Source organism: Tupaia chinensis, unplaced genomic scaffold (assembly GCF_000334495.1).
Source record: "Tupaia chinensis unplaced genomic scaffold, TupChi_1.0 Scaffold000545_1, whole genome shotgun sequence".
Classification (NCBI taxonomy): Eukaryota; Metazoa; Chordata; class Mammalia; order Scandentia; family Tupaiidae; genus Tupaia; species Tupaia belangeri.
The window spans coordinates 3,175,034-3,187,756 of record NW_006160057.1 but is presented as its reverse complement, the minus strand read 5'-3'; positions in this window follow the sequence as shown (position 1 = coordinate 3,187,756).

Genomic DNA, 12,723 nt, shown 5'->3' with positions numbered 1-12,723 from the left:
GGGAGCCCGCTGGGGTCCCGCGCCTCACACGGCGGAAGGCCCGGGCTGCCCCATGGCCAGGGTTCCCCAGAGCTCAGCGCGGCCCGGGCCACGGGGCACAGGGACAGCGAAGATGGGAGGCTACGGCACCTGGGCAGCTCCAAGTTTCTTCCTAGTTTCGGCCCGCCGGAAGTGGCTCTGGGCTGCGTCACTTCCGCCCGCTAGCGCGCGGCCGGGGGCGGGGCTCTGGACTGGCTTCTCGCTCCGCCCTCTACCTTCGGGGGCGGGGCAGGGAGGTGATAACCTCCACACTGGTCGCAGGTAATCCTGCCCCGCAGTGCTCTGTCTGCCGTCGCGCCTCGGGATTGTCGCACTGCTGTTGACCCAGGGTCCCTGAATGTAGACTTGGGTGGCCCAAGGCCTTGGGGTCCGTTGTCTGGGAAAGGGCCAGGGAAGCGGGCCTTAGGGGCTTCGAATAAAAAGAAGAGCAGGGATCCCACCGGGGGGTTTTCCGTAGGCTATCCCCGAACTCGGGAGGCGAAAAGTGTCCAGACTAGGAGGAGAGGAAGAATCTGAGTCCGAGCTTTCCCAGATGGAGCGAGAAGCCGCGACAGTGATAGAGCGAATCTCTGGTGAGCCTTCCTCCCTGCCAAGTCTGCAGCTGCTGCCCTCGTGCAAGGGCGAGTTTGGGCTCCACTTCGGAGAGCCAAGTTCTTCCAGTGTAGGCAGGAGGAGAGCTGAAATGTTCAACAGCTGGTGCCAACAAAGCCGGTTGGCCCAAGGGTATCCAGGAGACAGAGAAAGACCCTCGGTAAACACCTTTCAGCGTGCAGCCTCAGTGTCTGCTTTCTTCACACAAATGCTTCTGGAGTCACTTGTTAAAGGGAGAAGTCCAGCATATCTTAATCTCTGCTCTAATAAGAAGGTTTGGGAAATGATTTCTTCCAGAATTTGTTACATTGCAAACCCATGACCATGATGACTGGCAGCACGCAGACACAAGTTCCGTATTCTTGCTACAATATTTTCAGTTTTAAGCTAAGGTCTTAAATCCTCTATACTCAGAACTTGATATAAGATGTCTAACCACACTGAACAGTGGCAGGTCTGAACGGTAGCAGAAACCCCACTGTCTCTGACAATCTGAAACAAATGGGGTGAGTAGCACCCCCTCTCAGGAGTGTTTGTTAGTCAACCATAGCAGCATGGAATCCTGTCAGACCCTCATCAGCACAGCTAAGTTAACTGAACCATGGGACGTTTTTTCAACATATATTGATGACCTGTCTGCTGTGTATCAAGTCCTGGATTTATAATAGCTTGTTAGTCCTAACCATCCTGTGAAAGAGTACCTCTAGTCCTATCCTTATTTAATCGATGAAGGAGCAGCTAGGCAGGGCTACCTGGCATGCTCCCAAGATCACACAGGGGGCAGTGACAGAACCAAAGAGAGCCCAAGGTTGTTTTTGCTCCAGAGCCGTTCTTTCTCGGGCCCTCACTCACTGAACTATCCTGCCCCCTGTCCCAATTTGGTCCATGTCACTTAAAGTCAACAATATGAATGTCCCTTAAAATAATGTTCTGTAATTCTAAGTATGGAAGAACCCATGTTTCTCCAAAGTCTAACTTCAGGCTAGTGCAACGTATGTAATAATGAAAATGAAAGTTCATTTCTTTAGCTAATTATAGCAATGAAACAAATGAAGTCCTGCTAAACTCATCTTTTTGTTTATCAACAAATGTTAAGTATAGCATGGACACATCCAAAACTGCACAAAGAGACAGGGAACAGCAGAAGTGAATTGATGTCCGCTAAGTCGAAAGGCACGGATCTTCGAAAACTGGTCACGGTGAGTAGGAAAGATTGTAGCTTAGGAAGCAGCTGAGACAGAACACAAAAGGAAATGCTAATAGAGTCAAAGCTATGTGGACAGGAAGAGTCCAGATAGCAAGCCCTGCGGTAGGAGCTGGTGACAGTTTGTCCCATGACATACAGAACACTTATTAAAGTGACTGCCTCATTTTCCCCAAGGTGACCAGTCTCTGAGAGGCTGGTTCAGAGGCCATGTGTTAACCCACAGAGCTCAACATCTGCTCTGCTGAGAGGCCCAGGAACAGGACTGCTCCTCCAGACACCAAAAAGCTGAGCACAGCTGCTCCTTGGGCTCCCCACGAGAGTTCATTACAACATCTCGCCTTTTTGGTAAACAATCATGCCCAACTTTTTAAGTCCCTGACTCAGACCCCTGCTATGTCTGCTTCATTAGACCTTTGTCTCTCAAATTCCAGAGAGATGGAAACTGCAGAATGTTAGAATCCACAGATACTGCCATTCAAATTAACCTGTGGGTAAACAATGTGTTCATAAATAGGAATGCAGTGAAATTTGATCTTGTCTGGCTTAACCAGGTCAGATAAAGAAAACTACCCAAATGGCAAGAGCAATTTGTCCTTCGGAAAGAATACAGAACTATTTCATTCCCAGGATTCTAACAGAAATAATGAGCAGAAGCAACCTGAGAGGGAGGAGCTGTCTACCCCAGCCTGTCTTTCCGTGTGGTAGGAAGAACGATGGCTCCCAAAGATGTCCATGCCCTAATCCCTAGAATGGATGAATATGTTAGTTTACATGGCAAAGGGGATCGTGCAGGTGTGGTTAAATTAAGGCTCTCAAAATAGAGAGATTATCCTAGATTGTCCATGTGAACTCAGTGTAATCACAGGGTCCTTATGAAAGGGAGACAGAAGGGTCAGACCTAAAGAGGACATGAAAATAGAAGCAGAAGTCAGAGTGAGGCAAGACCACAAGCCACAGAAAGGAGGCAGTTTCGAGGAGCCCGAAAAGAACTGAATTCTCCCTTAAAACCTCTGAGAGAAGCACAGCCCTGTTGAGTGGTTTTGGACTTCTGATCCTTTGAATTGTAGGATAATACGTTCATGTTGTTTAAAATCATTACATTCATGGCAATTTTTCATTAATATACTTTCTCAACCATAAAATACTCTACCACCCAAATAGCTGATGCATCAACTTTTATAATTAGGATCCAGCAGGTGGAGTGGTGGTTAAGGCACTGGCCTCCCACATGGCTGACCACAGTCCAAGTCCTGGACCTGGGGTGGCTTGCTAGCTCGCTCTCTCTGCCCCTCTCTATCTCTGTCTGGTCATACTGAAGAAGAAGAAGAAATAAATGGATGATTATTTTTTTTAATTATGATAAAAGTCATTGTATTTTCAATGTGAATTCCTTAGGAGGAATCATCTCTATTAGCCCTCTTATTTTTTAGTATACATGAGCTAGTGCATCCTTTTCTGAGAGCAAGGTTTTGTCTTTCAAGATAAAAAGCTCAAAGATAAAATGAAGTCATGAAAGCACCTAAGTGGGAGGGATTCATTTTCTATTTGTATTTCACATTTTTTGCCTGGGCACAACCTTGCTCCTAGGGTTCTACACTGTATGTGCTTTGCTTTCTTCCGTGAACCAGTTCCTCTCCCACCTGCAGCCATGTTCAATGCCTTGGCTAGCTTGGTCCTATCACATACCTTTGCCGTTGCTAGTCCCTCCACCTTGAATTCGTGGACTTCCCCAGGCTTTGCACAGCAGGCTCCCTTCAGGTTACCCAGTGTCACTTAGAGTGTCCTCCTCCAACTGCCCTGGCCATTCTAGCCACCTCCTCCTCTCTCCTCTCTTGTGCATTACCTTAATTTATTTCCTTCATTGCAAGAATTCCCTGATTGACATTGTCTCGTTTGATTTCTTATTTATTATCTGTCTCTCTGCAGAAAGAAGGACTTTGTCTGTCTTGCTGGTAGGTCTGTCTCTAGTACCTAGAACTCTGAGTCACACATAATAAATGCTCAATAAATACCACTGAGCGTAGTGAATGAATGGACTCTGTAAGACTGCTGAGCCCTCAGATAGCACCTTCTCACCCTGACCACTGTACTCAAAATCATAACCCGTCTTCCAACCCTCTGCATTCCCCTCCCCTGGACTGTTTTTCTCTATAAAATGGAGAGGGCACTTAATACCATCTACTATATTTAATAAGTGACTTAACTTTTTAGAATTGTCTCCCCCACTAGACAGGAAGCTCTCCAAAAATAAGGGCTTTTATCTGTTTTCTCTGCTATATCCTCAGGCTTAGGTTAGCACATGGTAGGCACCCAATAAATAGTGAATAAGGAGAATTCTAATTTAAAAATCCAAATGGAAGGATTCTCTTGAAAATTTTGGGGTCAACTCATGGTGTGGTAGTTAAGGTGGCTAGATTCCAAATGGCTGACTACACAGTTGGAGTCCCGGACTCACTGGCTTGAAAAACATACTGGGCATGTGTGCATGCCTACCCAAAATCTCTAAAGGAGATAAAAGGGATTGCAGTGTGATCATCCACCCTGAGGGATTCTTTCTCACTTTTTCTCTCTCTTGCTATCTCTCTCCAGCCAGCACACATGCTCTGTAGTGAAATTAAAAATAATAATAATAATGTAGGGGCCAGCAGGAGGTTTGGTGGTTAGGGTGCTGAACTCCCACATGGCCAACCGTGTCCCACACCTGGTGGCTTGATTTCTTTCTTTCTCTCTCTCTCCATCTCTCCCTGGTGAGTACACATGTCCTATATCAAATTTTAAAAATAAGAATAATAAAATTAAATAATTCTTTCAAAAAATAAAACTTGGAAAGTCCTACAGTATTGCCCCTCCCCCTCCCACATGAATCAGTGTAGCTGAGGAGAGGCCGCCTCACTCAGACAGGATGCGGGCTTTCCCACTGGCCACGGTCTCCACTGCTCTCTACTGCCTCCCTCCTATGAGCACCATCAGTTGTGAAAATCATCATACGTAAGCTGTATTTTGGAGGTGAAAAATAGTTGTGTGCCCTTATCTCTGTCAAAAGTGAAGAAAATGAAAGTTAGATTGAAAGCTCAGCACCCCCATCCTCTCTTGCCTCACATACTTCAGAAATACTAAGATATTTGCAGCTTCCTAAACGTGCCCAACTATTTAATCCCCTTGGGTCTTTGTAGCTAATGAAAGATGGAATGCTTATCCCCCCCTTCTCTACTTTGCATTTTGATGCTGTGAATGGAATTTAGAAGAATTAGAATGTGGACATGCACAGGTAGGAAGTGGCAAGATAACATGGGACCATTTTTCTTTTTTAAAAATTATTCACTTGTTCAATTTTATTTATCATTATTATTTTTAAAAATCTGCAACAGGTCCCACACACTCACTAGAGAGAGACACAAGGAAAGAGAGAAGGGAAGTGAGAAAGCAAGCCACCAGATACAGGACTTGAACCGTGGTCAGCCATGTAGGAGTCCAGCACTTTAACCACCATGCCACCTGCTGGCCTCAGCACCATTATTCTCTGTGGTGGGGAGTTTGGGGATTTTCTTCTGTAAATGATGGAGAATAAACTACAAATCCACATTAGAGAGGGCTGGAGAATCCTCTGCCATAGAGCCTCTGCCAGATTAATATTCTAGGCGCCAGATGGTGTTGAATCATAACATTCTGGGAGACATTGCCACATAGGAAGATTTTCTATTCAAATCCAGAGACCTCTGAGTACAAAGGGCATGTACTTGCCCTCAATCTGGGGCTGGCTGAGAGCTGGTGGAGAATAGTGTTGAGCCCTGTTAAGAATGTTTTGGGACCAGCAGTTGGTGTAATGGCTATGTCAGTGGATTCTCATGTAGTTGAGCATGGTTCAAATCCCAGACCCGGTGGCTTAAACTCACTCCAGGCACGTGTGCATATGTGCCCAAGATCCCGAGAGGAGAATGGAGGAGAAGGGATTGTGGCATGGTCATCCCCGCCCCCAGGGGGTGATTTCTCACTTTCTATCTCTCTGTCTCTGTCTTTCTGGTGCGTGCACACACCCTATAGCAAAAACCTCTCTTAAAAAAAAAAAAAAAGGAAAAAGAATGTTTTCTCTGTCTCTCTCATGTAGAAAATAAACTTTTTAAAATTAATGCTCATTATATATACAAATATATATGAATAATATAGAGAATGTCTTATGTCTGCTGTCTGAGGTCAGTTTATGTTTATGGTCTGGTGTGGAAATAGCATTCTGGTATCAAGCCAGGTCACCTCAACTCAGTGAATGGTTGTAATAGTAAAGGTGACCACCAGGGGCTGATCTCACACAACATTTCTGTATTTAAAACCTGCAAGTTCTTCCCTTCCCCATATCTGATGACTGACTTTTATCCAGTCTATTCTCTTGGGCCTTAAGTCCTTGAAATTCTTTCTCTAATTTGTCTCCAGTAGCACCACATAGGGTTGATTCTTCCTTCAAAACTGCATAGACCTGCTGGCCAGTGGTCCACTGAAGTTAGTGCAATCTCAAGGTCACCATTCGCGCCTCTCAGTAGCTCAGAAAGATGAAAGTTAATCAGCTATAAAGCATGATTTATCCTTAATTGAAAATATTTTCACAGTACCCATGATGAGAAGGAAGATCACATTTTGAGTGAATGGGGAAGCATTCCACGTTGGCATTCAATTTTATTTTCTGAAAGAGGATGAAATACCTACAAAAATAAAGAGGCAAAAGAGATGAGATGATAAAAGCCAGTGGAAGTGAGGAGGTATCTAGAGTGTTCTTCTAAGCTTGTTCCCCCATTCCTTCAAACTAGTCAATTTAACAAGGCTGATAACCTGAAGAGCTAAAATACACAATAAAAAAATTCTAATACCAGATTTTTTTAAGAACGTGGAGAGAGGAGGCAGAACCTTAGCAACATGAGAATCACCTGAGAAGTTTATCAAACTGCACATTGATTGGGCCTCACTGAAATCAGCATTCCTGATTGAAAATCAATGAAATCTGCATTTCTAGGGTTGCAGCCCAAGTACTGCATAGTTTTAAAGTATCCCCAGGTAATTCTAATACACAGCAAGGACTGGCAACTATTAACAGGCCTCTTTGGACCTCAAGTACTCAATAAGCATTTGTTGAAATGAATTTGTAGAGACCAGTAGATGGCGAAATGGTTACATGGCTGGGCTCCCACATAGTTGACTAGGGTTTGAGTCCTGGATCCAGCAGCTTGAAACCCTCGCCAGGTGTGTGCATGTGCGTACATGTCCGAAATCCTGAGAGGAGAATAGAGGAGGAAGGACTGTGGCATGACCACCCCCCCTGGGGGGCGGTGATTTCTCACTTTCTGTCTGTCTCTCTGGAGAGCACAAGTGCCCTGTTACAAAAAATCTCTCTCTTAAAAAAATAAATAAATAAAAAATAAAAAATGAGGGAACCAGCAGTTAGCGTAATGGCTATGTCGCTGGATTCCCACATAGTCGACTGCAGTTCGCGTCCCGGACCTGGTGGCTTAGAACTTACGCCAGGTACGTGTGCATGCGTGCCCAAGACCCGAGAGGAGAATGGAGGAGAAGGGATTGCGATGTTACCATACCCCCTGGGGGGGTGATTTCTCGCTTTCTGTCTCTATGTCTCTCTCTGTCTGTCTGGCGAGTGCACGCGCCCTATAGCAAAAACCTCTCAAAAAAAAAAAAAAGAAAAGAAATGAATTCGTAAAATACAAAAGCTCATACAAGGATAACTGCTAATGGCCATTTCTAACTCTTTAATTCAGTAAGTCTATGACCAAATATAATTTATGGGCATGGACAAAATAATTTACCCAACTTAGTTCTGTTAATTCAAGAAATCAGCAGGCATCTCTTCAATATTCATGTAGGACAAGGAAATAATTTCTCTGCCCCTTGATACAAACCAGGAAAACCATGAGACAAAGAATTACACACTGTTGGGTTATTATGGAAATCATGTGAGTTTATGTTACCCGTATGGCACTGGTCCACCTCAGATCTTTTAGCTTATTTGCGAATATTATCACAGACACTTCCAGCTTGACTGAAAGAAAATATTTTTTGTTGTTTCCTTCTACATGATGTCATTCAAATTTTACACCTTTACCAACACGTAACGTCTTAACTGTCTAACAAGAAATACAAGTTTATCTACTCGTGTCAACTGTGATCAGAGGATTAAGTTCAAGTGGCGTAGGACTGTTTCCGGACTTCTGTAAGTGAGATGTGAGTGAGAGATAGGATCCTTTCTTGGCTGTAATTGACCCTGGGGAAATATAAACTGGCTACCTCTTGACGGAGGGCTATGGAAACATTTGTCCTCTCGCTTTACAGAAATGTGGACCCTCTTTCTTTTAGATTTCATTAAAATGTCATTATATGACCACATCTTTCTAGAAACTGGAGAGCCTTCACACAGAGTTTTTTTTTTTTTTTCCTCTTCTTTTTCTTTTGTTTTTGAGTCCTGGATCCAGCAGCTTGAAACCCTCGCCAGGTGTGTGCATGTGCGTACATGTCCGAAATCCTGAGAGGAGAATAGAGGAGGAAGGACTGTGGCATGACCACCCCCCCTGGGGGGCGGTGATTTCTCACTTTCTGTCTGTCTCTCTGGAGAGCACAAGTGCCCTGTTACAAAAAATCTCTCTCTTAAAAAAATAAATAAATAAAAAATAAAAAATGAGGGAACCAGCAGTTAGCGTAATGGCTATGTCGCTGGATTCCCACATAGTCGACTGCAGTTCGCGTCCCGGACCTGGTGGCTTAGAACTTACGCCAGGTACGTGTGCATGCGTGCCCAAGACCCGAGAGGAGAATGGAGGAGAAGGGATTGCGATGTTACCATACCCCCTGGGGGGGTGATTTCTCGCTTTCTGTCTCTATGTCTCTCTCTGTCTGTCTGGCGAGTGCACGCGCCCTATAGCAAAAACCTCTCAAAAAAAAAAAAAAGAAAAGAAATGAATTCGTAAAATACAAAAGCTCATACAAGGATAACTGCTAATGGCCATTTCTAACTCTTTAATTCAGTAAGTCTATGACCAAATATAATTTATGGGCATGGACAAAATAATTTACCCAACTTAGTTCTGTTAATTCAAGAAATCAGCAGGCATCTCTTCAATATTCATGTAGGACAAGGAAATAATTTCTCTGCCCCTTGATACAAACCAGGAAAACCATGAGACAAAGAATTACACACTGTTGGGTTATTATGGAAATCATGTGAGTTTATGTTACCCGTATGGCACTGGTCCACCTCAGATCTTTTAGCTTATTTGCGAATATTATCACAGACACTTCCAGCTTGACTGAAAGAAAATATTTTTTGTTGTTTCCTTCTACATGATGTCATTCAAATTTTACACCTTTACCAACACGTAACGTCTTAACTGTCTAACAAGAAATACAAGTTTATCTACTCGTGTCAACTGTGATCAGAGGATTAAGTTCAAGTGGCGTAGGACTGTTTCCGGACTTCTGTAAGTGAGATGTGAGTGAGAGATAGGATCCTTTCTTGGCTGTAATTGACCCTGGGGAAATATAAACTGGCTACCTCTTGACGGAGGGCTATGGAAACATTTGTCCTCTCGCTTTACAGAAATGTGGACCCTCTTTCTTTTAGATTTCATTAAAATGTCATTATATGACCACATCTTTCTAGAAACTGGAGAGCCTTCACACAGAGTTTTTTTTTTTTTTTCCTCTTCTTTTTCTTTTGTTTTCTCCCTGAGATTATAGAAAGCTAACAAATTACTGAATTATCTACCTGGTGAAAGTGGAAGGAAGCCAAAGTCAGGGAAAAAATCAATCAATCAATCAAGAAGCCAGAGACTATTTGTCTTTGAGAAGATGAGGATTATTACACACACAAAGAAAGAGCCAAGGTCCAACTTTTGAAATATAAAATGAGATTGTTGAGTCTGAGTAAGACAGTACCTTGAAAAGCCAGGCTTTGTTGAGAAAGGCCTTCTCTCAATTCTTTTTGCTCCCATTGGTATATCTTGAGAAGAAACAGGAGGAAGATGAAATTTTCAAAAGGGAGCATTTCTCAGTAGAAACCATTGCCACAGGAGTTAAACCATTGCCACCGCAGTTAAAGAGTACTTGCTGAAGGCATTTCTGCCGGGGGGTACCCAGGCCCTCCGTGGCAGAAATGGAAAGACTGGAAAACATACAAGCTTGAAGAGCAACGATACTAGAGACAGTGTGGGAGGAGGATGGGAGATGGAAAGGAATTAAGGGGGAAAAGAAGCAAAATATTAAGTTACACAAAAATGGAAAATTATCTGTTGATGATCATCTGTATGGTAGTATCTTGGACCGAACCAATATACAGTGTATTCATGGTGGGAAAATGTGCTTCGTATGCTGTAATACACCGGGATTAAATGTAAAAAAAAAAAAATTAAATTATTTTTTGAAAGTATTTCAGTGAGTACTTTTTGAAAACGATGTTTTTAGAGAGAGGTTTTTACTATGGGGCCCATGTGCTCGCCAGAGAGACAAAGTGAGAAATCACCCCCGCCCCGTGGGGGTGTCCATGTCGTAATCCCTTCTCTTCCATTCTCCTCTTGGGATTTTGGGCAGGCACGCACACATTCCTGGTGTGAGTTTCAAGCTACCTGTCTGGGCTCAGACCAGCAGTCTGCCATGGAGAAGTTCAGCAAGGTAAATATTATGCCATCTGCCGGTCCCACTTTTTAAAAAGATTTTGACACAGGGCTTGTGCAATCCCTAGAGGGAGGGAGAAAGGAGAGAGGGAAAAAGAGAAAGAGAGTGAAAAAGCACTCCCAGGGGAGATGGCCATATCACAATCCCTCCTCCTCCGTTACCCTCTTGGGATTTGGTGGACACACATGCACCCAGCACTCAGACCTGACAGTCGGCTATGTGGGATCCAGCCACCTTAACCACCACACCACCTGGCTGGCCCTCAATAGGTACATTTAAGTTCCTCCCACCACCCCACCACCTAATGGGGTGAGAGTCTAAGAATGATTAGGCCTACTGTAGGGGGAATAAAGCAGCTGCACTTTCTTTGGACGTGCGAATAGCCACATGTGAACATTTTCAACCTCACAACTGCCATTCTTAATCTGAACTGAAAGCTACTTTCTGCTGAGGGGAGATAAAGAACAAGACTGAACTGGAGTGATAATCCCTGCTATCTGCCTACTAAGACAGCATCAGTGTCTACACCTCAGACTCTCCAGGTAACAAAGAACAGAGCCCTGTCAAGAGCAGGAGGAAGGTGTCCATGGACTGCTCAGAAAGAGGACTGAGAAGACCAGAACTGTGACTCACCAAAGAGCCTGTGTCTGCATCTTTTAAAGGATAAAAGTTCTCGTAGGATTCTTTTAGGCTGATCCTTCTGACCCAGGCTAAAAAGAGTATAGGGATCAAGATTCTTCGTGAACTCTCACTGGTGTAATCAGTGTGAAGATTGTGATGAATTCCCAGGTGTGAAGGAAACAGAGCAGGTAAATATTTGGAGCTAAGCAGAATCCCAGAGGAAAATCTCTCACTCTATAAATAAGGGGAAGATGACAACACGCCACACCTAGATGCCTGCAACCCTGATTCTCAGAGCCCATCGACAGGATTCATGTTAGCAGCTGATTTTGTCTTGCTGCCAAATATTGATTTCTAGTTCTAGGGAAAAGGATTAATTTAACAAAAGGATGCATTCTCGTGACAGTTATGGGCTAAGTGGCTTCTACGCGCCAAGTACCATGCTAAGTATTCAGAGACCCAGAGATGAATAAGGCATGATCCTTACCTTTCAATAATTTATAACGTAGGAGAGAATTCAGGCACACAATTCGATGTTGAAGGTAATGATGGGTACAAGAATGCTAATGGTAGGAAATGGTGTCATTAAGGATTCTGGAAGCAATCATGGGAGATACGACTTTTCTCCTGGGCTATTATACTGGGGTAGATCTGAAGGAAGTGGGGAAGAAATTCTGGTTACCACAGAATCATGTGGGTGATGTCACGGAGGACAAGGGTACATGAAAATAAAGAGAATAGAGTGACACTCTTGCTAGACTCTGGTGTCAGTGATTCAATGACAAGAAAGGCCAACCTGACTTGTCTTTTTCTAGCTCTTCAATATTTTATAATATATTAATATATCATAATCAGAATATTGATTTATGTCTTTAAAACCCCAACAAGGCATATTATAGAAGGAATAGACCTAGTTTATCATCTGTCCTATTTTGACATAGAACCAAAAATTTAAATTTCTTTTTTAAATTTAACTTTATGCATTTATTTTAATTTGACAGAGTGCGGGGAGGGAACGTGAGAAAGCAAGCCGCAAGGTCCAGGACTTGAACTGCGGTCAGTTGAGTGGGAGTCCAGCACCCCTAACCACCATGTCACCTTCCAACTCCCAAAATTTAAATTTCTTGACATGACCAATCATCAAGTCGAGGGGAAAGCATAGACTAGCTTAAGTATTTAAAGAGATCAATGGCACAAATAGTTACTTTGCAAGTGTTTGGTCTCTGGATTCCAGAAAAATAAGAAGCTGCTCATTCATTTATAAGTAAACCACAAAGTTAAAGATTCACCACGTGTTGCACTAAAAACCAATAGCTGGTACAAGCTGGTACAGTGCATTTATTTCTGATATGAGAAGCTAGACACACCTGCTATTAACAAAAAATAATGAGATGATATTGTGAAAGAATAGCCAGGAAAATGTACCAGAGTTACTTAGTCACATAATCTCATCATGCTGGTGATTATTATAGGTTGTTCTCTAAGATACTGCAGAATTCTCTAGACTAGTAGTTCTCAACTGGGGGCAATTTTGTCCCCAGGGACATACATCAATGACTGGAGACATTTGGGGGTTGCTATAACTAGAGCAGGTGCTACTGGTG